At 46.0% G+C, this 26,869-nt stretch overlaps 2 non-coding genes across 2 annotated transcripts; both read left to right on the top strand.

Moving 5' to 3' along the window:
- The first annotated feature begins 21,310 nt into the window (after positions 1–21,310).
- Positions 21,311–21,391, top strand: trnas-aga (transfer RNA serine (anticodon AGA)). The gene has a single exon. It is a non-coding gene; the product is annotated as a tRNA-Ser (tRNA).
- Positions 21,392–23,264: 1,873 nt separating this feature from the next.
- trnas-aga (transfer RNA serine (anticodon AGA)) lies at positions 23,265–23,345 on the top strand. The gene has a single exon. It is a non-coding gene; the product is annotated as a tRNA-Ser (tRNA).
- The last annotated feature ends 3,524 nt before the right edge of the window (positions 23,346–26,869 follow it).

The raw sequence follows: 26,869 nt of genomic DNA, 5'->3' as shown, positions 1-26,869 counted from the left end.
CGACAGCCATGATGTGTGACGAATCTTCATCGCAGTCGAGGCCACCTATGGCCCAAGCACCCAAGGCCCCACCCCACTGCTGGCCAAGAATGGGGAAACACTCATCAAGGACACTGAGGCAGTCAGAAGGAGAAATTCGAAGATCTCTTTAACTGAGACTCTGCCTTTGACTCGAGTGTCCTCGACTCCAACCCACAGCATGCTACCCGCCAACATCTCCGCAAAACCCCAGCCCTGCACGAGATAGAAAAGGCCATCCACCAGCTCAAGAACAACAAGGCAATGGGAGCGGATGAAATCCCCACTGAGGCACTAAAGTATAGCAGAGAGGCAATATTGTCAAAAATGCATGACCTCATCTCTCTCATCTGGAAGGAGGAGAGCATGCCTGGAGATCTCAGAGATGCAGTAATCTTTAACAAAGGGGACAAGTCCGATTGCGGCAATTACAGATGGATCGCCCTGTTATCAGCCACTGGGAAAGCCATCACTAGAATCCTCCCAAACCATCTTCTCCCTGTGGCTGAGAAGCTCCTCCCGGATTCACAGTGTGGTTTTCGTCCTCTACGGTGTATGACGCACATGAGTAGGTACACAGTAAGGATCTCAATACGCTGTCCCATCAGACACTTGCAGGGAAAGTACAGCATGGGTTAGATACAGAGTAATGCTCTCTCCACACTGTCCCATCAAACATTTCCAGAGCAAGTACAACATGGGTTAAACAAAGATGATACAGCTCCCTCTATACTGTTCCATCAGTCATTCCCAGGGCAAGTACAGCACAAGTTGGATACAGACTACATCTCCATCTAACTTGTCCAGTCATTCCAGGGCAGATATAGCATCGGATAGATATAGAGAAAATCTCCCTCTACACTGTTCTGCCAGACATTGCAAGGGCAGGTACAGCATGGGTTAAATACAGAGTAAAGCTCCCTCTACACTGTCCCATCAACTATTCGCAGGGCAGGTACCACCAAGCTCATGGTCTACAGGATTGTAGTAATACCCGCCCTCCTGTATGGCTTAAAGGCATGGACCATGTACAGTAGACGCTCAAGTCACTGGAGATATATCACCAACAATGTCTCTGCAAGAACCTACAAATCCCCTGGGAGGACTGGCACACCAACATCAGCGTCCTTGTCCAGGCTAACGTCCCCAGCATTGAAGCACTGACCACACTCGATTAACTCCACTGGGCAGGCCACATAGTTCGCATGCCAGACACAAGACTCCCAAACCAAGTGCTCTATGTGGAGCTCCTTCATGGCAAATGAGCCAAAGGTGGGCAGCGGAAACGTTACAAGGACAACCTCAAATCCTCCCTGATAAAGTGCGACATCCCCACTGACAACTGGGATTCCCTGGCCAAAGACCACCTTAATTCGAGAAAGTGCATCCGGGAAGTTGCTGAGCACTTCGAGTCTCAATGCCGAGAGCATGCAGAAATCAAGCGCAGGCAGCGGAAAGAGCATGTGGCGAACCAATCACACCCACCCCTTCCCTCAATGCTTATCTGTCCCACCTGTGACAGAGTCTGTGGCTCTCATATTGGACTGTTCAGACATCAAATAACTCACTTCAGGAGTGGAAGCAAGTCTTCCTCGATTCCGAGGGACTGCCTATGATGATGATGATGATGAGGAGGAGGACAAGTCAGGTTAGATGCAGAGTAAAGCTCCCTCTACACAGTCTCACCAGACATTCCCAGGTAGGCACAGCATGGGTTATTAAAGGTTAAGTCTCCTTCTAGCCTGTCCCAAACACTCACAGGGTAGGTACAGCATTGGTTAGATACAGAGTTAATCTCCCTCTACGCTGTCCCATCAAACACTCACACAACAGGCACAGCACGGGTCAGTCAGAGAGTAAAGCTCCACATAGATTGCTCCATCAAACACTCTCATTGCTGGTACAGCACTGGTTAGATACAGAGTAAAACTCCCGCTAGTCTCATTAAACATTCCCAGGGCAGGAACAACACGGGTTAGATACTGAGTAAAGCTCACTCTACACTGTCCCATCAAACACTCGGAGGGAAGATACAGCACAGGTTAGATAAGAGAGAAAAGCTTGCTCTACACTATCCCATCAAGAACTGCCAGGGCAGGTACTGCACAGGTTAGACAGAAAGTTTTAGGCTGGGTTTTCCAGAACTTGGGGCCTGGAGAACAGAAGGCACAGCCACCAATTATAATCAGGGATGCTCAGGAAGACAGATATCTCATGGGTGGGCGGGTGTCAGCGGTGTTTGTGGGGCTGGAGGAATTTACAGAGCTAGGGATGGGCAAGGTCACGGAAGGATTTGAAAATAAGCATAAGAATTTTGAAATCAAGGCGTTGCTCAACTAGAAACCAATATAGGTCAGTGAGCACTGGGGTGATGGGTGAGCTGGACTTGGTGCGAGTTAGGGCATGGGCAGCCGAATTTTGGATTAACACTAGTTTATGTAGAGTAGAATGTGGGAGGAATGCGTTGGAATAGTCAAGTCCAGAAGTAACAAAGGCATGGATGAGGGCTTCAGAAGTGGATGAGCTGAGGCAAGAGCGGGGACGGATGATGTTACAGAGGTGGAAATAGGCAGTCTTAACTATGCTGTTGATATCTGATCAAATAATGTATTTCAGGGTTAAGTATGAAACCAAGGTTGCGAACAGTCTGGTTCAGGCTCAGACAGAAGTTGGGGAGAGGGATGGAGTTTGTCACTCGGGAACGGAGTGTGTGGCAATGACAATTACAAATATCAGAATATTTCACAGGCTATCACGTGCAAAATGCATGGATGAGTTTTTAAAATTCAATCGGTTCCAAAAATGGGTTACAGAAAGTAACAGATTTCAAACCTTATGCAAGATGGTTCAATAAAGGGGTGGTTCAAAGGATTTCAGCTGAGTTTAAGGTGAGACACTGCAGTTAAGTCTACAACAACCACAACCCATGTACTCAAATGGAACAAGTTTGGGGTTTGATAGAAGGCGAACTAGGTGAGAAGTGATATAAGTTAGATTAATAAAAAGCACTAAAATGGAAGAGTCAGTAACAGAACATCAATTAGTCTCCTCTGATCATGGAGGAATCAAATATTCGACAAATTTGTTTGAAACAAAGATAATGTATTCAAAATTATACACAATATTAATCTCCAGCTCAGGTATAGGGGTTATTAAGATCATCAGAAACAAACATGAGGTGCCAGAATGAACATGGTTCAGTGCCCAAAGCAATCACAGTAAATCCTGTTCGAGTCACAAATGCAGCCTTTTTGCTCCGCTCATTTAAAACTGAGATGAGGAGGAATTTCTTCCCTCAGAGGGTTGTAAATCTGTGGAATTCTCTGCCTCAGAGAGCAGTGGAGGCTGGGTCATTGAATATATTTAAGGTAGAGATAGCCAGATTTTTGAGCGATAAGAGAGTAAAGGGTTCCGTGGAGTGGGCAGGGAAACATAGAAAATAGGTGCAGGAGTAGGCCATTCGGCCCTTCGAGCCTGCACCACCATTCAATGAGATCACGGCTGATCATTCCCTCAGTACCCCTTTCCTGCTTTCTCTCCATACCCCTTGATCCCCTTAGCTGTAAGGGACACATCTAACTCCCTCTTGAATATATCCAATGAACTGGCATCAACAACTCTCTGCGGCAAGGAATTCCACAGGTTAACAACTCTCTGAGTGAAGAAGTTTCTCCTAATCTCAGTCCTAAAGCATCTACCCCTTATCCTAAGACTGTGTCCCCTGGTTCTGGACTCCCCCAACATCGGGTACATTCTTCCCGCATCTAACTTGTCCAGTCCCGTCAGAATCTTATATGTTTCTATGAGATCCCCTCTCATCTTTCTAAACTCCAATGTATAAGTTCCCAGTTGATCTAGTCTCTCCTCACATGTCAGTCCAGCCATCCCGGGAATCAGTCTGTTGCAGATTCAATAGTAACTTTCAAAAGGGAATTGGATATATACTTGAAATGGAAAAAATTGCAAGGCTATGGCGGGAAAGGGCAGGGTCGTGGGACTAACTTGGACAGCTCTTTCAAAGAGCCGGCACGTGATTGGCTGAATGGCCTCCTTCTGTGCTGTAAAATTTAATGAAATTAAAGTTGATGACCTAATGGTAGCATGTTAAAGTCCTTGGCTTTCCCTACAGATCAGTAACACTATCCTTGCAATAAAATGTAATGAGACACTGAAATGATCTTTTAAACACAAGCAGCTTGGCACCTGTACCAACACTTCGGTACCTGTAACTCGACACAAACACAGATCGCAAACATTCTGCTGGGATGGTATGAGCTTGCTTATTTTGCATGTTACTCCTTCAGACTTGCATCCCTACACATTGCAGGGCAATTAGGTCCTCTTGCTGAGGGCTGAAACCTATCTGAAAAAATTAATAAATTATTTCGATGAGGTCTGCAGCATCAAATGGTCAAAGAGTGTTGATGAACCTTTGCCCACTGGAGACAAGAATAAGACTTTTTTTTCAACACAGGGTTAAGTTGTACAATTCCTTTCCGAGACACTGCTCAGCTGTCTACCTGCATCGAGGTGCCATTGAGTGGTTGGTTGTACATCAGTAGACTAGTATCGTCATAATCAGAGCTCGATTTTTTTTTTGTTAGATTTCCTTTTCGTTATTGACTCTTTGAACTAGTCGACATATCCACGTGGGAACATTTGGCTAACAACTCTTTTGGGGAAAACATAATAAATTAATCCAAGTGCCCCCCAATCTGGGGCACACTCCAAACACTTTTCACGTGCCATTTTTTTTTTGTGATTTTTGTGGGTTTTTTTTTGGGGTAGTAAAACGATAATTTACAAGTGCCCCCTATAAAAGGGGAGGGGGACACTAAAACCCAGCAATTAAAACAAATTAAACTTTAAAACATATAAAATCAAATTAAAATTTGGTTGCTGGGGGTGACAATGCACTCCAGTCCCTCCGGTGCCCACCTCTCGCGGAAGGCCGCGAGTGTAACGGTGGACACCGTGTGCTCCATCTCCAGGGACACCCTGGCCCGGATGTAAGCACGGAAGAGAGGTAAGCAGTCAGGCTTAACGACCCCCTCGACCGCCCGCTGCCTGGACCGGCTGATGGCACCCTTGGCCGTGCCCAGGAGCAGTCCTACAAGTAGGCCTTCGGACCTACCCGCTCCCCTCCGCACAGGGTGCCCAAAGATCAGGAGTGTGGGACTGAAGTGCAGCCAGAAATAGAGGACCAACTCATTTAAATAATGGAACAGGGGCTGCAACCTCGTATATTCACTTAAAACGTGGAACACAGACTCTTGCAGACCGCAGAAATTGCAGGCGGTCTGGGAGCCCATGAGCCGACTTAAAAATTTATTGCACGGGCCTGCTCCATGCACCACCCTCCAGGCCAAGTTCCCGATAAATAGCGGGAGGACTCCTGCGAAGAGTGCACTCCATCGGGGACCCCCGCCTCCTCCGGATGGCAAGATGGTACGCCATGGCGTGTCCAGATGGCAGACGAGGATGACAAGGTTGAGAGTGTGCAGGAGCAGCCCGTACAGGAAACCCCACCGCGCGGAACTGAAAGGCACGGAGGGGATTACCTTGAGGTGGCTCAAGTTGTGAGGCACCGGCTCCCGAGGGAGGTTCCGGGATTTGGCGCCGATGAGGAATTCCGTCCAGATGGGGGTCAGTTCGGACGGGATCTCCCCACGTGCTTGAGCCTCCTCGACACACCTAACAGAGTCAGGGCCCAGAGCTGCTTTTAGCGACTTGATGGCATCGGCCACGCAGTGGACGTCGGCCGAATTTAGGCGCCATGCCAGCATGTCTGGCGCCATCCAGCCTGCTCCTCCACCATCCAGCAGGTCCCTGACCATGGTCACCTCGCCAGCCACAGCCCTCTCGTCCGACTGCCACCTAAAACCTTGATCGTGGAAGTACGGATTCCTGAGCAGCGGCTCCTGCAGGACAGCCGCCACTCCAGCTGGTGGAGAGCTGCGCTTGGTGGAGACTTTGTTCCAACATTTGGCTAACAAGTCTGAAAAGAAAATGCCATCTGACTCAATCCTGACATTGGATCCTATTTTCCTTAAATGTACAAGGCAATTTCTTCACTGTCCTACCCTGTCCCCTCAAGGTGCTAACTCGTGCTGGGGACAGTTTGGCAGCACATGGATGCCGTATGCTACTTTCCCAAGTGGCAATCCTTCAGTAAATGTCCGAAAGAAACTTGACCATGGGTATCACAACCGAGTCCAAATTTGACAAGTTTTCTTGCAAGTAGGGATCAGTGGATCTGTCCGAAATTCTAGTTTCCTGAGTCCAGGGGCACCGAAACCAACTGTATCTCCAAACTGCTGTCTGAGACCAGCTAGCTCTGCAAAAAGCAATGATTGAACCTGGGACTATCTCGCCTCTTGGGCTCAGCTGCACACTAGCTATACCAACTACACCATCAGTGGAAACAAATAAGACAATTGTAAGAAGTAGTGAGGTACTGATGTCTGATTCTGTAATCTGTACAGCGAGACACCAGGTCTATTCTTGAGCACCCTTCTGCGCTCAAAGAAATGTCAACATTTTGCTTGAGTAACTCATTGATTGTTCTGTCTCACGCTTCAGAATAGCAGCTTAGAAGTCTGGTGTGGCTTTATGGTTTACATGGGTCCAGGCTTTGGCCTGGAGAAGGTTCTGTCTGTCAAATGTCGACCCATACAATTGGACTGAAATTGCTGTCCAATCATGGTTGAACAACTCTCAAATTGCTTTGCTCTTAGACCTAAATCGGCAATCAGCATGTGACTGATTGATACCTGCCAGCAGCAATTCCACACCCATAGATTGGAGCGTTGCATTATTCTGCCCAGTGGTCAGAACATCTGTGCGAGTTCAGAAGCCCATAATAGTCAGAATACTGCAGGATATATTTCCACAAGGAACAGAACGGAGAGAAACGACAGTCCCTTCCCAACTAACAGATGATACTTCTAGTCTTCAAACCTGAGCTTCCTAAAAAGTAGAGCTGAGTCTATGATCAGATCAGCCATGACCTTATTGAATGGGGAGCAGGCTCGGGGGTCTGGGTGGCCCACTCCTGCTCCTATTTCTCATGGTCATATGTACCCAGCATGCGCAGCAGGGGAGAATGTGCTGCACCCAGACTACAGGAGCTCAGTGCGCAGGCGCGGGCCTGGCTGTGTTTGGAGCATGCGCGGTGTGTGTCATGGCGGAGGAGACATGTTTTGGACAGGCTCCTCAGAAGTGTCCTTTTCAGCGGGACGGAGCGGAGTAATGGACCAGCAGGGAGCCGGGGAGGCTTCATAAACAACCGGTGTCCGCTGCAAGCCCGGAAGTGGGTGAGTTCGGGCAAGCAGGGGTGGCAGATGTTGCTTTGTCTTGTTTTTCCTATCTGTGCTGACACTAGAGCAGCTGATAAGGAGTGCGAGAGTAGGAGACAGAGGCCCAGAGACCAGCCCAACCAGTTGCAGACAAAGATAGAGGGTTTGAAATCGAGAGGTGACGTCGCAGCCAAGCTGGTAAGTGGTTGGCTGTTCGACTGGTAAGTATAACTCTCTTTTAGACTGACTTTTAGATTGGTTTAATTGGCAGCCAACCAATAAGTAGCTGTTTGGTGTTTAAGTAAATTTTAGTAAGTAAATTAATTTAAGGGTTAAGTCATGGCAGCAGAGCTCGGACATGTGTCATGCTCCTCCTGTGTTACGTGGGAAGTCAGGGACGCTTCCAGTGACCCTGACTACTATGTGTGTGGGAAGTGTGTCCAACTGCAGCTCCTGACCGACCGCATGACGGCACTGGGAAAAAGAGTGGGAGAGCTATAGTGATAGGGGACTCTACTTTAAAGGGAATAGATAGAAGTTTCTGCAGACGCAACCGAGACTCCAGGATGGTATGTTGCCTCCCTGGTGCAAGGATCAAGGATGTCTCGGAGCGGCTGCAGAGCATTCTGGAGAGGGAGGGTGAACAGCCAGTTGTCGTGGTACATGTAGGTACCAACGATATAGGTAAGAAGCGGGAAGAGGTCCTACAAGCTGAATTTAGGGAGCTAGGAGTTAAATTAAAAAGTAGAACCTCAAAGGTAGTAATCTCTGGATTGCTACCAGTGCCACGTGCTAATCAGAGTAGAGGGAGCAGGGTAGTTAGAATAAATACGTGGCTTGAGCAGTGGTGCAAGAGGGAGGGATTCAAATTCCTGGGACATTGGAACTAGTTCTGGGGGAAGTGGGACCTGAGCTGCAAGGAGGATGCTATCAGGCTGCAGATTGACTTGGATAGGTTAGGTGAGTGGGCAAATGCATGGCAGATGAAGTATAATGTGGATTAATGTGAGGTTATCCACTTTGGTGGTAAAAACAGAGAGACAGACTATTATCTGAATGGTGACAGATTAGGAAATGGGGAGGTGCAACGAGACCTGGGTGCCATGGTACATCAGTCATTGACGGTTGGCATGCAGATACAGGAGGCGGTTAAGAAATCAAACGGCATGTTGGCCTTCATAGCATGGGGATTTGAGTACAGGGGCAGGGAGGTGTTAGTACAGTTGTACAGAGCTTTGTTGAGGCCACACCTGGAGTATTGTGTACAGTTTTGGTCTCCTAACTTGAGGAACGACATTCTTGCTATAGAGGGAGTGCAGCGAAGGTTCACCAGACTGATTCCCGGGATGGTGGGACTGACATATCAAGAAAGACAGGATCAACTGGGCTTGCATTCACTGGAGTTCAGAAGAATGAGAGGGGTTCTGATGGTTTTCGACAGGTTAGATGCAGGAAGAATGTTCCCAGAACAAGGGGTCAGAGTTTAAGGATAAGGTGTAAGCCATTTAGGATCGAGATGAGGAGAAACCTCTTCACCCAGAGAGTGGTGAACCTGTGGAATTCGCTACCACAGAAAGTTGTTGAGGTCAATTCACTAAATATATTCAAAAAGGAGTTCGATGTAGTCCTTACTACTAGGGGGATCAAGGGGTATGGCGAGAAAGCAGGAATGGGTTACTGAAGTTGCATGTTCAGCCATGAACTCATTGAATGGCGGTGCAGGCTCGAAGGGCCGAATGACCTACTCCTGCCCTGTTTTCTATGTTTCTATGTTTCTATAAAACCGGAATATCGGCGGTTGCAGCTTCGAGGCTTTCTCCCGGTCACAGGCCCAAGGTAACAGCGGCCATCTTGGTACAGGAAGCATGTTCAGCGTTCCGCCATCTTGATGCAGTTAGTAGCAGAGCGCATGCGCGGCCATCTTGGTGATGGAATGTTCGTGTCTGGAACTGAACCCAGCCAGAGTCAGCATCTTCAGGGCAGGGGCACCAGTGGGTGCAGAACTGAACCCAACCAGAGTCAGGACCTTCAGGGCAGGGGCACCAGTGAGTGCAGAACTGAACCCAACCAGAGTCAGGACCTTCAGGGGAGGGGAAGCAGTGAGTGTAGAACTGAACCCAGCCACAGTCAGCACCTTCAGGGGAGAGGAACCAGTGAGTGTAGAACTGAGCCCAGCCAGAGTCAGTGCCTTCAGGGGAGGGGAACCAGTGAGTGTAGAACTAGACCCAGCCACAGTTAGCACCATTATTGGAGGAGAGAGAGATGAAACCAGTGATTGTAGAACTGGACTCAGCCAGAGTCAGCACAATCAAGGGGGGAGGGGAGCCAGTGAGTGTCGAACTGTACGCAGCTAGAATTGGTGGGGAAAATTGGGAGTGGAGGTGAAGCAGTCTATAACATAAGAAGATAAGAAAAAGGAGCAGGAGTAGGCCATTTGGCCCCTCGAGCCTGCTCCCCATTCAATAAGATCATGGCTGATCTGATCATGGACTCGACTCCACATCCGTGCCCGCTCCCCATAACCCTTTACTCCCTTATCGCTGAAAATGTGTCTCTCTCCACCTTAAATATATTCAAAGACCCAGCTTGCACAGCTCTTTGGGGCAGCTAATTCCATGGATTTACAACCCTCAGAGAAGAAATCTCAGTTTTAAATGGGCGGCTCTTTATTCTGAGACTATTTCCGCTAATTTTTAGTTTCCCCTATGAATGGAAATATCCCCTCTGCATCCAGCTTGGCGAGTCACCTCATTGTCATTAAGTTTCAATAAGATCACCTCTCATTCTTCTGAACTCCAATGTGTAGAGGCTAAACCTACTCAACCTATGCTCAGAAATCAACCCCCTCATCTCTGGAATCAACCTAGTGAACCTTCTCTGAACAGCCTCCAATGTAAGTATATCCTTCCTTACATACGGAGACCAAAACTGTACGCAGTACTCCAGGTGTGGCCTCACCATTACTCTGTACAGTTGTAGCAGGACTTCTCTGCTTTTATACTCTATCCCCCTTGCAATAAAGGCCAACATTCCATTTGCCTTCCTGATTACTTGCTGTACCTGCATACTAACTTTTTGTGTTTCATGCACAAGACCCCCAAGTCTCTCTGTAATGCAGATCTTTGCAATTATTCTCCATTTAAATTATAATTTGCGTTTCTACTATTTCTGCTAAAGTGGATAACCTCACATTTTCCCACATTATAATTCATCTGCCAAATGTTTGCCCTCTGACTAAACCTGTCTGTATCCCTTTGCAGATTTTTTGTGTCTTCCACACAATTTTTGTAACAACTGCAAACTCGGTCCCTTCATCCAAATCATTAATATGGATTGTAAATAGTTGAGGACCCAGCGCCAATCCCTGCGGCACCCCACTAGTCATGTTTGACAACTGGAAAATGACCCATTTATCCCGACCCTCTGTTTTCTGTTAGTTAGCCAATCCCCTATCCACGTTAATATATTACCCCCAACCCAGTGAGCTTTTATATTGTGCAGTAACCTCTTAGGTGGCACCTTATCGAATGCCTTCTGGAAATCCAAATACATCACATCCACTGCTTACCCCTTATCCACCCTGCTCGTTACATCCTCAAAGAACTCCAGCGAATTTGTAAACTTGATTTCCCTTTCATAAAACCATGTTGAATCTGCTTGAATAAATGATGCTTTTCCAAATGTCCTGCTACTGCTTCCTTAATAATGGACTCCAGCATTTTCCCAACGACAGAAGTTAGGCTACCTGGTATATGGTTTCCTGCTTTTTGTCTGCCTCCTTTTTCAAATCGGCAAGTTACATTTGCACTTTCCAATCTGTTGGGACCGCACTAGAATCCAGGGAATTTAGGTAGATTACAACCAATGCTTCCACTATCTCTGCAGCCACTTCTCTTAAGACCCTAGGATGCAAGCCATCATGTTCAGGGGACTGTTCTGCCTTTAGTCCCATTATTTTACCTAATACTACATCATTAGTGATTGTATTACGTAACTCCCTACCTATAGCCCCTCGCTTATCCACTGCTGGGATGTTTTTAGTGTCTTCTACCATGAAGGACTCTTACTGTATTCTGTATTCTGTGCTAGCTTACTTTCATAATCTATCTTCCCTCTCAATCATTTTTTAGTCGTTCTCTGCTGGCTTTTAAAAATGTCATAAACCTCTGGCCTCCCACTAGTCTTGGCCACACCGTATGCCTTTGTTTTCAATTTGATTCCTGCCTTATTTCCTTTCTTAGCCACGGATGGTTATCCCTTCTCTTAGTCTCTCCTTCTCATTGGGATATATTTTTGTTGCAGGTAATGAAATATCTCCTTAAATGTCTGCCACTGCTCATCAACCATCCCATTCTTTAATCTATTTTCCCAGTCCATTTTAGCCAACTCTGCCCTCATACCTCTGCAGTCTCCTTTATTTAAGCTTGGGACCCTAGTTTGAGAACCAACTTTCTCACCCTCCAGCTGAATTTGAAATTCAACCATATTATGGTCACTTATTCCAAGAGGATCTTTTAGTACGAGATCATTTATTAATCCTGCCTCATTACACAGTACTAGATCTAAGATAGCCTGCTCCCGGGTTGGTTCCACAACGTACTGTTCAAGGAAACTATCCTGGATACACTCTATGGACTCCTCCTCAAGGCTACCCTGGCCAATTTGCTTTGTCCAATCAATATGAAGTTTAAAATCACCCATAAATATTGCCGTTCCTTTATTACAAGCCTCCATTATTTCTTGATTTATACTCCGTCCAACAGTGTAGCTACTGTTCGGGGGCCTATAGACTCTGCCCACCAGTGACTTTCCCTTTATTATTCCTCATCTCCACCCAAACTGATTCAATATCTTGATCCTCTGAGCAAATATCGTTTCTCACTAACGCACTGATCTCATCCTTTATTAACAGAGCTATCCCACCTCCTTTTTTTTCAGTCTGTCCTTCCGAATTGTCAAATATCCTTGAATATTTAGTTCCCAGTCCTCGTCACCTTGCAACCACATCTCTGTAATGGCTATCAGATCATACCCATTTGTATCTATTTGTGCCGTCAACTCATCTATTTTGTTACGAATGTTATGTGCATTTAGACAAAGAACTTTTAAATTTGTTTTTTTTACCTGTTTTTCCTGCTTTTTTCTTCTGTCCTTCAAACTCACTTTCTACATTTTTGCTTTCTAATTCCAGCTTTACTTCCCTACCGACTGAATCTATTCTCAGGTTCCCATTCCCCTGCCAAGCTAGTTTAAATTCTCCCCAACAGCACTGGCAAACCCCCCCACCCCCGGCGAGGATATTGGTCCCGGCTCTGTTGAGGTGCAACCCGTCCGGCTTGTGCTGGTCCCACCTCCCTCCAGAAGCGGTCCCAATGCATCAGGAATCTAAAGCCCTCCCTCCTGTACCATCTCTCCAGCCACGCATTCATCTGCTCTATCCTCCTATTTCTGTACTCACTAGCTCATGGCACCAGGAGTAATTTTAAATATTACCTTAGACCATGTCACTGTTTATAATTACACATGACCATGTCTCGGTTTATATTACATTCGACCCTGTCTCTGTTTATATTACACTAGACCCTGTCCCTGTTTATATTACACTAGACAGTATCACTGCTTATAAATAGAAGTATAGAGTACAAACGCGTGGATATTATGATGAACCTGTACAAAACACTGGTTCGGCCTCAACTGGAGTATTATGCCCAATTGTGTGCAACATACTTTGGGAATAATGTGAAGGCCTTGGAGAGGGTGCAGAAAAGATTTACGAGAATGATTCCAGGGATGAGGGACTTCAGTAACCTGGACAACTGGAGCAGCTGAGGTTGCAAGGGGGATAGAGTATAAAAGCAGAGAAGTCCTGCTACAACGGTACAGGGTTTTAATGAGGCCACACCTGGAGTACTGCGTACAGTTTTGGTGTCTGTGTATTTAAGGAAGGATATACTTTCATTGGAGGCAGCTCAGAGAAGGTTCACTCGATTGATTCCTGACATGAGGGGGTTGACTTATGAAGAAAGATTGAGTAGCTTGCGCCTATACTCATTCGAGTTCAGAAGACTGAGAGGTGATATAATTGAAACATATAAGATATTGAGGGGGCTTGACAAGGTGCATTCAGAGAGCATATTTCCACTCATAGGGGAATCTAGAGCTTAGGGGGCATAGTTTCAGAATAAGGGATTGCCCATTTAAAACTGAGATGAGGGGGAATTTCTTCTCTCAGGGTTCTAATTCTGTGGCATTCTTTGCCCCAGAGAGCTGTGGAGACCGGATCATTGAATATATTTAAGGCGAAGATAGATAGATTTTTTAGCGATTATGGGAGTAAAGGTTTATGGGGAGCGGGCGGGGAAGTGGAGCTGAGTCCATGATTAGTTCAGCCATGATTTAATTGAATGACAGAGCAGGCTCGAGGGGCAAATGGCCGACTCCCATTCTTATTTCTTATGTTCCCCTTAGAGCAGGGAAGATTGAGCGGAGATTTGATAGAGGTGTTCAAAATCATGAGTGGTCTTGCCAGAGTAGATCGTGAGATACTGTTCCCATTGGCAGAAGGGTCGTGAACCAGAGGACACAAATTTGAGGTGATTGGCAAAAGAACCAAAGGCGACACAAGAAAAAACTTTTTGCGTAGCGAGTGTTTAATATCTGGATTGCACGGCCTGAAAGGGCGGTGGAGGCAGACTCAATCACGGCTTTCAAAAGGGAGTTGGATAAGTACCTGAAAGAAAAATATTTGCAGGGCTGTGGGGTAAGGGTGGGGGAGTGGGACTAGCTGAGGTGCTCTTGCAGAGAGCTGGCACGGGCTCGACGGGCCGAATGATCTTGTTCCGTGCTGTAACCATTCTCTGATTCTATGGTTCTAACTCTCTCATCATAAGCCTCCATTCCCTTCTCCCTCATATGCTGATCTTCAGTGCATCGATACTGGAAACACAGAGTGACCAATCCAGAGCCGCTCTGTATCAGGGTGGGTGCTGGATACTGAAGTCGCTCCCTGGCCTCCTGTGTGGGTCGGTTTGTTGCATCAGTTTGAGCTGGATTGGAGAGGGGGAGAAGCTGCTAGGTTTAACCCCCAGTACCTCTGGGCCCAGTCGGGACCAACAATTTACGATGAGAGACTATCAACGGCGGTGGATTCTAGGGGAGATTAGGTTGTGAAACAGACACTGCCCACACATTGTAGAAGCGTATTGTTTTAGGAACAAGTATTTCTATAGAGGCTTTCAATATACAGATTTGTTTGAATCCATTCTTGGGATGTGGGTGTCGCTCGTAGGGCCAGAATATATTTCCAATTTCCATTTGCCCCTTGACAAGGTGATGGTGGGCCTTCTCGAACTGCTGCAGTCCGTGTGGTGAAGGCCCTCCCACAATGCTGTTAGGTGAGGAGTTCCAGGATTTTCACCCAATGACGATGTAGGAACGGCGATATATGCCCAAGTCAGGATGGTGTGAGACTTGGAGGGGCACTTGGAGGTGATGGATTTCCCATGCACCTGCTGCCCTGGTCCATCTAGGTGGGAGAGGTTGTGGGTTTGGGAGGTTCTGTCAAAGTTCTGGTCGAGTTGCAGATGTTTGAATTCCCTCCTCTTCACCCTGCCCACCTCTCCCTCCTCCCATAGAGGCCAGAGTCTTGTGTAGGCCCAGACCGGGTGGTGGGTTCCCTTCACTGAAGGACATTGGTGATCAGTTGGGTTATTATGACAATCCGGCAGCTTTTGTGGTCACTTTTTTTCTGTTGGCGGCCGCACAAATAGCCAGGTTCATTCAGCTCAATTTCAGAACCTGCCTTTGTGTTTTTATGGGTTCTCTCTCACCCACCCTTTTTTCTGTTTGAAACTCACTTTACAGGTTATTAAAAGGAGAAGATTTGTCGACCAGAGACTCAAACCAAACGTCACATTAAGATATGACTGAGTCACTCAATTCATCGGGAATGGAATATCATTGGCCTTTGACCATGGAAGCAAAAAGCACTGTTCACAGTGGGGAGAAATGGTACACGTGCTCTGCATGTGGACAAGGCTTTAGCCGATCAGCCAACCTGGAGAGACACAAGTGCAGTCATACTGGGGAGAAACTGTGTAAATATGGGGACTGTGGGAAATGTTTCAAGCTGGAAACACATTGGCGAGTTCACACTGGGGAGAGGCCATTCAGCTGGTCCGATTGTGGGAAGGGATTCACTTGGTCAGCCGACCTGCTGAGGCACCAGCGAGTTCACACTGGAGAGAGGCCGTTCACCAGCTCCGAGTGTGGGGAGGGATTCACTCAGCCATCCACCCTGATGAAACACTAGAGAGTTCACAAGTGACTGCAGGGGTGGGATTCTGCTGTTATTGCTGCTGTTAATCACATCCCGACTGAACCATGTTCATTCTGACAGTTGAGGTTTGTTTCTGCTGATGCTAATAACTCCTGTAACTTGACTGGAGTTTAATATTTGCGATATAGACAAATAAATTAGTGTTGCTTTCAACATATTGCTGTGGATTTTTGTCTTTACCACCCGAGTGTTTAACATCACCTGGCTGGAGCTCAGTGAGGACAATCTGTGGGGAGGATTGTATGGGGGGAGAACTTCAGCATGGGCACAGTCCTTCAGGGTCACACCGAGAGGGGCAAATGGCACTTTGGTCTTTCTCATCACACTTCACTGTCAGCAAAGTCACAGTGTGGGGTAATCTTGACGGTGTAAGGTGCGGATGATATCCACCCAAGTGTGTTTAAAGAGATGGGATGGGTGCTCTGTTAGCCCCTTGCCCATATCTCCAACAGCTCAGTAGAATCATGGGTTGTTCCCTGAGATTGGAAGGTAACACACGTAGTTCCCATTTTTCAAATTGGGCACAAGTCAGAGCTTGGGAATTGAAGGCCCATCAACGTGACCTCAATCACTGGGAAGGTGCTTGAAGGGATCCTGAGAGATGCTGTTTTCCATCATGGGGAAAGGGAAGGGGCTATTAGAGATACTGAACATGGATTCCGGTAAACATGGTCACGTCTTACAAACTAGCTTGAGTTTGTAAAGAAGTTGTTAGGTTGGTGGATGGGGGAATCTGGTTGACATTGTCGACCTCAAGGTGTCAAACTCATTTTCTATGGTGGGCCTGATCCAATATCCTGGCACTTGGCATAGGCCACATTCAGAAAAAGATATTAAAATAGGAATACATGAAATAAACTACATCGGAATTTACATTTAGATTTGATTTACTGCCTCTGCTCCCGATCTCTGGCACCTCCTAGCTTGAGCATTCATGAACTGACCCTGCTCAAACCATAACCACAAGGATATCGGTGCATGGTTCTGCCTGTAACCACAAGGCTGTGTCACTGCCACACACAGATACCGTTTCTTTGTTTCACATCTCCATACAAACACCATCACCCCACACATCCCTTTTCTACACAATTGCAGCAGACATGAGCAAGGACATGAGGCTTATTAAAAGACACATTTCATTACAGCAAAGGTTACACTGGGAGACATGTTCAGTTATCTTCCATTACAGGCAAAATGCCGGGCAAACCAGCAGCACACTGACACCTGAGCAGTGTCTCATCGGCCTACAGGCTTTTCTTAAATAGATTTGCTGCCTGGATATAAACTTAAACCAGCTTTGCAGGCGTGATGCTCTATTCACACATTGAAGGTGAGAGAGATGCTGTGGGGCACACGCTAAGTCTAGCAGCTAAAAGTGATTGACAGACTGGGTTTTGTGTTTAGTGATCCCGGGCGTGTTACCAATACCAGCAAAGATGAAGCCCATGGAATAAAACGGACAGTGGATACTGTCTCACTGTAAGCGAGTCAGAATGAGAAGCTTTAACAACAGCTGATGTTTTACAAAGGGAGACCTCACCAGACCAAAGGACATTGGAGGCGTTTAATGGGCTGTTTGTGTCACTGGGCTACAGGAGGCTATTTGTGACAGAAGGAAAGCTGCTCACAGCAAACAAACAGTTTACCTGCCAGTCCAGGCCCACTCTGACCCCCACCTTGTCTCTATCACTATTGATGGACACTGCTGCAGTAATTGCTCCTCTGACTTTTCCTCTCTTCTCCCTCCTTCACCCTTGATACATGACCCGACACAATCTCCCTCCCCCGACATCCTCACTGTGCTGGAGTCCTCGCCAATCTCCCCATCTGCTCCTTGTTCTCTCCCTGGATCCTGAAACTACAGTCTGCATCCCAATGTACTTAAGGAAGTGGCCCGAGAAATAGTGGATGCATTGCTCATCATTTTCCAACAGTCTATCGACTCGGTATCAGTTCCTATGAACTGGAGGGTAGCTAATGTAACACCATTTTTAAAAAAGGGGGGAGAGGAAAACGGGTAATTATAGACTGGTTAGCCTGACATCGGTCGTGAGGAAAATGTTGGAATCAATTATTAAAGATGAAATAGCAGCGCATTTGGAAAGCAGTGACGGGATCGGTCCAAGTCAGCATGGATTTATGAAAGGGAAATCATGCTTGAAAAATCTTCGAGAATTGTTTGAGGATGTAACTAGTCGAGTGGACAAGGGAGAACCAGTGGATGTGGTGTATTTGGACATTCAAAAGTTTTTTGACAAGGTCCCACACAAGAGATTGGTGTGCAAAATTAAAGCACATGGTATTAGGGTTAAAGTATGGATGTGGATAGAGAACTGGTTGGCAGACAGGAAGCATAAAGTCTGGATAAACGGGTACTTTTCAGAATGGCAGGCAGTTACTCGTGAGGTGCCGCATGGCTCAGTGTTGGGAACCCAGCTATTTACAATATACATCAATGATTTAGATGAAGGAATGGAGTGTAATATCTCCAAGTTTGCAGATGATACTAAGCTGGATCGCGGTGTGAGCTGTGAGGAGGATGCTAAGAGGCTGCAGGGTGACTTGGACAGGCAAATGCATGGCAGATGAAGTATAATGTGGATAAATGTGAGGTTATCCACTTGATGGCAAAAACATGAAGACAGAATATTATCTGAATGGCGACAGATTAAGAAAAGGGGAGTTGCAATGGGACAAGGGTGTCATAGTACTGATGTCATTGAAAGTTGGCTTGCAGGTACAGCAGGTGGTGAAAAAGGCAAATGGTATGTTGGCCTTCATTGCAAGCGGATTTGAGTATAGGAGCAGGGAGGTCTTACTGCAGTTGTGCAGAGCCTTCGTGAGGCCTCACCTGGAATATTGTGCTCAGTTTTGGTCTCTTAATCTGAAGAAGGACATTCTTGCTATTGAGGGAGTGCAGCAAAGGTTCACGTGACTGATTCCCGGGACGGCAGGACTGACCTATGATGAGAGACTGGATCGACTGTGCCTGTATTCACTGGAGTTTAGAAGGATGAGAGGGGATCTCATAGAAACATATAAGATTCTGACGGCACTGGACAGGTTCGATGCAGGAAGAATGTTCCCGATGTTGAGAAAGTCCAGAACCAGGGGACATAGTCTAAGGATAAGAGGTAAGCCATTTAGGACCGAGATGAGGAGAAACTTCTTCACTCAAAGTTGTTAACCTGTGGAATTCTCTGCCGCAGAGAGTTGTTGATGCCAGTTCGTTACATATATTCAAGAGTGGGTTAGATATGGCCCTTACCTCTAAAGGGATCAAGTGGTATGGAGAGAAAGCAGTAAAGAGGTACTGAGGTGAATGATCAGCCCTGATCTTATTGAATGGTGGTGCAGGCTCGAAGGGCCGAATGGCCTATTCCTGCACCTATTTTCTATGTTTCTATATTTCTAACTAACTCTTCCCCCTCCTGAAGTCTACAGGCTCTAAAACTGAAGCTTGGTGACCCTCAGGCCCTACTTCTTGATTTACCTCCCCTTCTCTCCTCCTCTTTCCCCCTTGGTTGTGTTCCACACTCTGGGCCTTGGGCCTTCCCTGGGGATTCTCAGTATGAACAGGGTGTGTGTGTTGAGACAGGATGTCCCAGCTCTCCACCTTTAAAGGGATAAGGAGAGGACCAGCTTGGCTGAATGGCCCTGCTTAGTGACATCACTGCAGCGCCTAGCAACCACCCTCCCTGAGCCCTGCTCATTATGGGCTGGGTTGAGCTCAGTGCTGTCACAGGAAGGGCAACAGGAGCAGGATTCGAGCCATGTGGAGCCCAGGATTAATGGGGAGAGGTACAGGATCAATTTATACCTTATTGAGTGAGAAATGTCAGTGTCCCAGACACTCCCTGTCCCTCAGTATCTGTGTCGAGGAGCGACCGATGGGTTCAATCTATATCTAACCCATGCTGTGCCCGACTGGAGAGTGTTTGATGCTGGCACGAGGTGCTCAGCTCAATGAACACAACATTTTACCCAAAGATGATCAGATAAACCCATCAGCTTCTCCCCTAGACACAGGCCCTGAAGGACCGGGAGTGTCTCTAATAATTTAGCTGGTGCCCTTGATTAAATTTAAGCACCTCACATCTCTTTTAAAAAATGTGTTCATGGGATGTGTGTTTCGTCTCTCACCTCTCATTCTTCTAAACGCTGGAGAACATAGGCCTGGTCTACTCAATCTCTCATAGGACAATCCCCCCATCCCAGCAATCAGTCTGGTGAATCTTCATTGCACTCCCTCTATAGTAAGTTTATCTTTCCTTCGGTAAGGAGACCAAAACTGCACACAATACTCCAGGTGTGGTCTCACCAGGGCCCTGTATAATTGCAGTAAGACGTAAATACTCAAATCCTCTTGTAATAAAGGCCAATAAACCTATTGCTTTCTTAATTGCTTGCTGCACCTGCATATTAATTTTTAGCGATTTGTGTACAAGAACACCCACGTCCCTCTGAACAGAATGTTTCCCAAACTCTCACCATTTAAAAAAAATACTCCGCCTTTCTATTTTTACTATACGTGTCTAACTTAACATTTCTTCACATTATATTTCATTTGCCATGTTGTTGCCCACTCACTGAGCCTGTACATATCCGTTTGAAACCTCTTTTCATCCTCCTCACACTTACATCCCCAACTAGCTTTGTAGCCTCAGCAGACTTCGATATATTACATTTGGTCCCCTCATCCAAATTATTGATATAGATTGTGAATAGCTGGGGCCCAAGCACCGATCCTTGCAGCACCCCACCAGTTACAGCCTGCCAACCCGAAAATCACCCGTTTATTCCTACTCTCTGTTTTCTGTCAATTAACCAATCCTTAATCCTTGCTCGTATAATAATCCCTTGTGAGGCACCTCATCGAATGCCTTCTGCAAATCTAAATACACGTCTGTTCCAATGGGATTCTCACAGACTCTTTGTCTGACTGGCTCTCTCTTTCCCATCATTTCGGTCTGTCCCTGTCTTTGCCTGTCTCTGTTAGTCCCTGCCTGTAAGCTGAGAAGTATTTCCATCATTTTCTGTTTTAGTCTCTATCGCTCTCTCTCTATCTGTCTCTCTCCTTGTCACTGTCTTTATCATTGTCTTTCTCTCACTCTTTCCCTCTCTCTCTTAATAGATCACATGCACACATCTCTGTATATGTATATGTTTGAGTCATTTTCTCACTCAGTCTGCCTCTCCTTCTCAGTCTCACACTTACTGTCTCACGTTGTCTCTATCTCGCTGTCTGTCTCTCCCTGTTTGTCGGTTTGTCTCTGTCTCTCAATGTGTCCGTCGACTTCTCATGGTGTCCAGTTCTGTTCACAGTGACTCGATTGCTGCTCTGACAGAGCTGGTACCCGTCAGTTCCTCGTTAGTATAGTGGTGAGTATCCTTGCCTGTCACGTCGGAGACGTGGGTTCAATTCCCCGACTGGGAGGCAGTTGTTTTAAAATGTCGAATTTTACTTCTGTTTCTTGGAAGAGATTCATATTAAAAAGTTCCAGAGCAATAAAGAACTGTGATAATACAGGTAAATGAGATTGCCTCGTCCAGATTTTTAGCAAACGGTGAATTTTTCAGGAATATTTGGCCGTCTGCTGCACAGAGATGGATGACTGAGTTTTTTCTGAGTAACGTTTAAAAAGGCAGCGTCACAGTAGTCGTGGCCGAGTGGTTAAGGCGATGGACTAGAAATCCATTGGGTTATCCCGCGCAGGTTCGAATCCTGCCGACTACGATTCTCAGCAATTTTCATTCCATTTCACAATTTAACCGGTTCTCTGCCAAACTGATCCTGAGATAGATGGAATAACGTCCCACTCCTTTCAACTTTGACATTTTTTTCTCATTTTTATTAATCTGCAATATTCACGATACATCCGTTTCAAAAATCGCAAACATCAGTCAAAGTTGCGACAGTGATTCAGCCTGTCTATCCCTCGAGATGTCTAAGGCATCTGTGCATGCCCGTTGGTGCGTGCAAATTTTTGGTTATGTGTGTGTGGGTCTCTGTGTCTGTCTATCTCTTTATATGTCTCTGTGTATGTGCAACTGTCTGTGGAAATCATCACCATGAATTTGGTATGTCCTGGAAAGTATAAAAACGACTTGGGGAAAATAATACGGTTGTGAACTTTTGTATCGGCTTTGGTTCAGTGGCCGCATTCTCGACTGAATCGGGAGTTTGTCTGTTCAAGTCGCACTCCTGAGACTTGAGCATATCATCTTGGCTAACACTCAAGTGCAGCACTTGGGGAATTTTGCAATGTTGAAGCTGTTGACTTTCGGATGAAATGTTAAATTGAAGCTCCGTCTGCACCCTCGGGTGGATATGAAAGTTCCCAGCGCATTACTCGAAAAAGAATAGGAAAGTTGCCCTCGTGTCAATATTACTAAAAATGTTCGTAAATGCTCACTGAAAGCCGATGTGCATGTGTTTGTATGTGGGGTTGGGGTTGAAGCCCAGATTCTCACAGAGACAGAATCCAGGTTCTCACAGGACCAGAATAGCCGAGTGGTTGAGGCGTTGGCCTTAAAACTCAATGGGTTTGCCCCGCGTGGGTTCGTCCCCCACTCCTGGTATCTCTTTAATTTAACACGGATTTCCTCCCATTCTGATCAGTGAGACCGGATTTTCATCGGTTGAATCAGCGATTTTCCGTAACAATGTGACACTCTGAACCGATAATGAAATGAAATTGTGAAATATATCTGTATCGCTCGGTTTGTGCCTCTCTCTCTCTCTTCAGAGAGTTTTGTATGTTTGAGTCTTTGTCTCTCTCAGTCTGACTCACTCTGTCTGTCCCTGTTTCTCTGTTTGTCTCTGTCTCTCAATCTGTCTCTTTCTCACGGTGCCACGTCTGTTCCAATGGGATTCTCTCAGACTCTTTGTCTGACTGGCTCTCTCTTTCCCATCATTTCGGTCTGTCCATGTCTTTGCCTGTCTCTGTTAGTCCCTGCCTGTAAGCTGAGAAGTATTTCCATCATTTTCTGTTTTAGTCTCTATCGCTCTCTCTCTATCTGTCTCTCTCCTTGTCACTGTGTTTATCATAGTCTTTCTGTCACTCTTTCCCTCTCTCTCTTAATAGATCACACACACACATCTCTGTATATGTACATATTTGAGTCTTTTTCTCACTCAGTCTGCCTCTCCTTCTCAGTCTCACCCAAACTGTCTCTCGCTGTCTCTATCTCGCTGTCTGTCTCTCCCTGTTTGTCGGTTTGTCTCTGTCTCTCAATGTGTCTGTCGACTTCTCATGGTGTCCAGTTCTGTTCACAGTGACTTGATTCCTGCTCTGACCGAAACGGTACCCGTCAGTTCCTCGTTAGTATAGTGGTGAATATCCCCGCCTGTCACGTGGGACACCGGGGTTCAATTCCCCTGCGGGGAGGCAGTTGTTTCAAGATGTCGAATTTTACTTCTGTTTCTTGGAAGAGATGCATATTAAAAAGTTCCAGAGCAATGTAGAACTGTAAAAATACAGGTAGATGAGATTGCCTCGTCCAGATTTTTAGCAAACGGAGAATTTTTCAGGAGTCGTTGACCGTCTGCTGCACAGACATGGATGACTGAGTTTTTTCTGAGTAACGTTTAAAAAGGCAGCGACGCAGTAGTCGTGGCCGAGTGGTTAAGTCGATGGACTAGAAATCCATTGGGTTATCCCGCGTAGGTTCGAATCCTGCCGACTACGATTCTCAGCATTTTTCATTCCATTTCACAATGCAACCGATTCTCTGCCAAACTGATCCTGAGTTAGATCGAATAACGTCCCACTCCTTTCAACTTTGACATTTTATTCTCATTTTTATTAATCTGCAATACTCACGATACATCCATTTCAAAAATCGCAAACATCAGTCAAAGTTGCGACAGTGATTCAGCCTGTCTTTCCCTCGAGATGTCTGAGGCATCTGTACATGCCCGTTGGTGCGTGCAAATTTTTAGTTATGTGTGTTTGGGTCTCTGTCTGTCTATCTCTTTATATGTCTCTGTGTATGTGCAACTGTCTGTGGAAATCATCACTATGAATTTGGTATGTCCTGGAAATTATAAAAACGACTTGGGGAAAATAATACCGTTGTGAACTTTTGTATCGGCTTTGGTTCAGTGGCCGCATTCTCGACTGAATCGGGAGTTTGTGTGTTCAAGTCGCACTTCTGAGACTTGAGCATATCATCTTGGCGAACACTCAAGTGCAGCACTTGGGGAATTTTGCAATGTTGAAGCTGTTGACTTTCGGATGAAATGTTAAATTGAAGCTCCGTCTGCACCCTCGGGTGGATATGAAAGTTCCCAGTGCATTTCTCGAAAAAGAATAGGAGAGTTGCCCCCGTGTCAATATCACTAAAAATGTTCGTAAATGCTCACTGAAAGCAGATGTGCATGTGTTTGTATGTGGGGTTGGGGTTGAAGCCCAGATTCTCACAGAGACAGAATCCAGGTTCTCACAGGACCAGAATAGACGAGTGGTTGAGGCGTTGGCCTTAAAACTCAATGGATTTGTCCCGCGTGGGTTCGTCCCCCACTCCTGGTATCTCTTTAATTTAACACGGATTTCCTCCCATTCTGATCAGTGAGAGCGGATTTTCATCGGTTGAATCAGCAATTTTCTGTAACAATGTGACACTCTGAACCGATAATGAAATGAAATTGTGAAATGTATCTGTGTCGCTCGGTTTCTGCCTCTCTCTCTCTTCAGAGAGTTTTGTATGTTTGAGTCTTTGTCTCTGTCAGTCTGACTCACTCTGTCTGTCCCTGTTTCTCTGTTTGTCTCTGTCTCTCAATCTGTCTCTTTCTCACGGTGCCACGTCTGTTCCAATGGGATTCTCTCAGATTCTTTGTCTGACTGGCTCTCTCTTTCCCATCATTTCGGTCTGTCCATGTCTTTGCCTGTCTCTGTTAGTCCTTGCCTGTAAGCTGAGAAGTATTTCCATCATTTTCTGTTTTAGTCTCTATCGCTCTCTCTCTATCTGTCTCTCTCCTTGTCACTGTCTTTATCATTGTCTTTCTGTCACTCTTTCCCTCTCTCTCTTAATAGATCACACACACACATCTCTGTATATGTATATATTTGATTCTTTTTCGCACTCAGTCTGCCTCTCCTTCTCAGTCTCACACAAACTGTCTCTCGTTGTCTCTACCTCGCTGTCTGTCTCTCCCTGTTTGTCGGTTTGTCTCTGTCTCTCAATGTGTCTGTCGACTTCTCATGGTGTCCAGTTCTGTTCACAGGGACTCGATTCCTGCTATGACAGTACTGGTACTCGTTAGTATAGTGGTGAGTATCCCTGCCTGTCATGCGCGAGACCGGGGTTCAATTCCCCAATGGGGAGGCAGTTATTTCAAGATGTCGAATTTTACTTCTGTTTCTTGGAAGAGATGCATATTAAAAAGTTCCAGAGCAATATCTTGTGTTGGGGCACTTTACGAACCGAGCTACCATTACCAGTCGCTCCCTTCTGTACTGTGCAATGATTGTAAAGCTAATTCAGTGACTTGAGCCATTCTAAAATGTCTCACTGTTTTTGATGATGCATTTCACTTGCTTGTCTAATTTGGAAAGAGTTCAGAATTGTGCATTGTGACGAAGTTTTCCTTCACAGGTGGAGTCAAATTTGTTTCAAAATATTATGTTCCCACCCTTCCCCAACCCGCCCCCCCGCAACCCCAACCCCCAATTTTTGGAACACTGCAGTACTGACTGGGACGGTCACAAGTTCGATCCTTGATCTGGGCTGTTCGTTGAGCTCAGCCAAGGCAGCAGTTCACAGGTTATAATTGTCCTCTGTACAACTGGGAAGTGTGTTGATGTCATTTGAGGGCAGGAGTTGGGGCTGTGATGCCTACCACAGTGGAAATCCTGCTGGCACTCACTGAATCGACTGAACGTGAGGCACTAGAGGTTAACTAATGTCTGTGTAATTGCACCGAGCCAGATTCAGCACTTTCTGGAGATAATAAAGCTCTGGCGATGAAATGAATTTGATTTTAGACAGTAAATATCTAGAATAAGGAATTTAGGAGGGACAGGAGGGGACAGAATGTTCCATAGAATCTAGAATTGTCTATTCTTAATTTATATCCTGTACTTAAAGTAACAACGTTTGTAACCACCATTTATTTGCAGGGTATTAGAAGGGGAGGATCTGCAACTGGGCAACGCAATCCAGACATCGCGTCAAGATTTGACAGATTCCCCAGATTGATCAGGATCATCTTATCATCAGCCTTTGTAAAAACACCAATCACAGCGGTGAGAAACAGGACACATGTTCTGTGTGTGGATGCTCCTCCAACCAATCGTTCAGCCTGTGAGACTCGTATACCCACCTGACTCAACACTGTAAATGTGGGGACAGCGGGAATGGATGCTGTTGTGCGTGGAAAGAGATTCAGTCGCTCATCTCACCAACTGACATTCGAGCAGATAGATAACAAACTTTCTCCTGTGAATATAGAGCTGGGTTATTAGTCCGTGATGTGTTCACTTATTCATCTTGGTGACTCTAAACCTTTGCAATTATTTCATGTGATCAGTTTACATGTACATATTTTTAAAAATGCATTTGCTGAGTGGATTCAAATTTAAATTGAACCCAGGTTTGCAGGCGGGGTGCTCCATTCACACATCGAAGGTGAGAGAGATGCTGTGGGGCACACGCTAAGTCCAGTATCTGAAAGTGATTACCAGACTGGGAACTTGTCCCGGAGAGTAACTGATGGTATGAGAACTGTAATAATCTAGAATTAGAAAGGAGAAAAGGCCCAAATTGGTGCAGTCAGTAAGGACATCAGTTAGTCCCCTCTGGTCTTGGAGATATCAAATATCGACACACTGTGTTATTTGAAACATGAAAACATTAAGCTCTAGCCCAGTTATAGGTTATTCACATCAACAGAAACAAACCCCAAGTCATACAACACACATGATTCAATCAGGATGCGATTAACAGCAGCAAAAACAATAGAATCCAACCCCTGCAGTCACTTGTGAACCCGCTGGTGTCTCAGCAGGTGGGATGACTGAGTGAATCCCTTCCCACACTCAGAACAGGAGAACGGCCTCTCCCCAGTGGGAATTCGCTGGTGTGTCAGCAGGTGGGATGACTGAGTGAATCCATTCCCACACTCAGAGCAGCTGAACGGGATCTCCACAGTGTGACTGTGACTATGCATTTTCAGCTTACAAGGTTGGGTTCAGTTCTGCAACCGCTGTGC

The sequence above is a fragment of the Pristiophorus japonicus genome, chromosome 23, assembly GCF_044704955.1.
Source record: "Pristiophorus japonicus isolate sPriJap1 chromosome 23, sPriJap1.hap1, whole genome shotgun sequence".
In the NCBI taxonomy this organism is placed as follows: domain Eukaryota; kingdom Metazoa; phylum Chordata; class Chondrichthyes; family Pristiophoridae; genus Pristiophorus; species Pristiophorus japonicus.
Note: the sequence above shows the minus strand (reverse complement) of the source record. Positions and strands in the feature narration are given on the sequence as shown.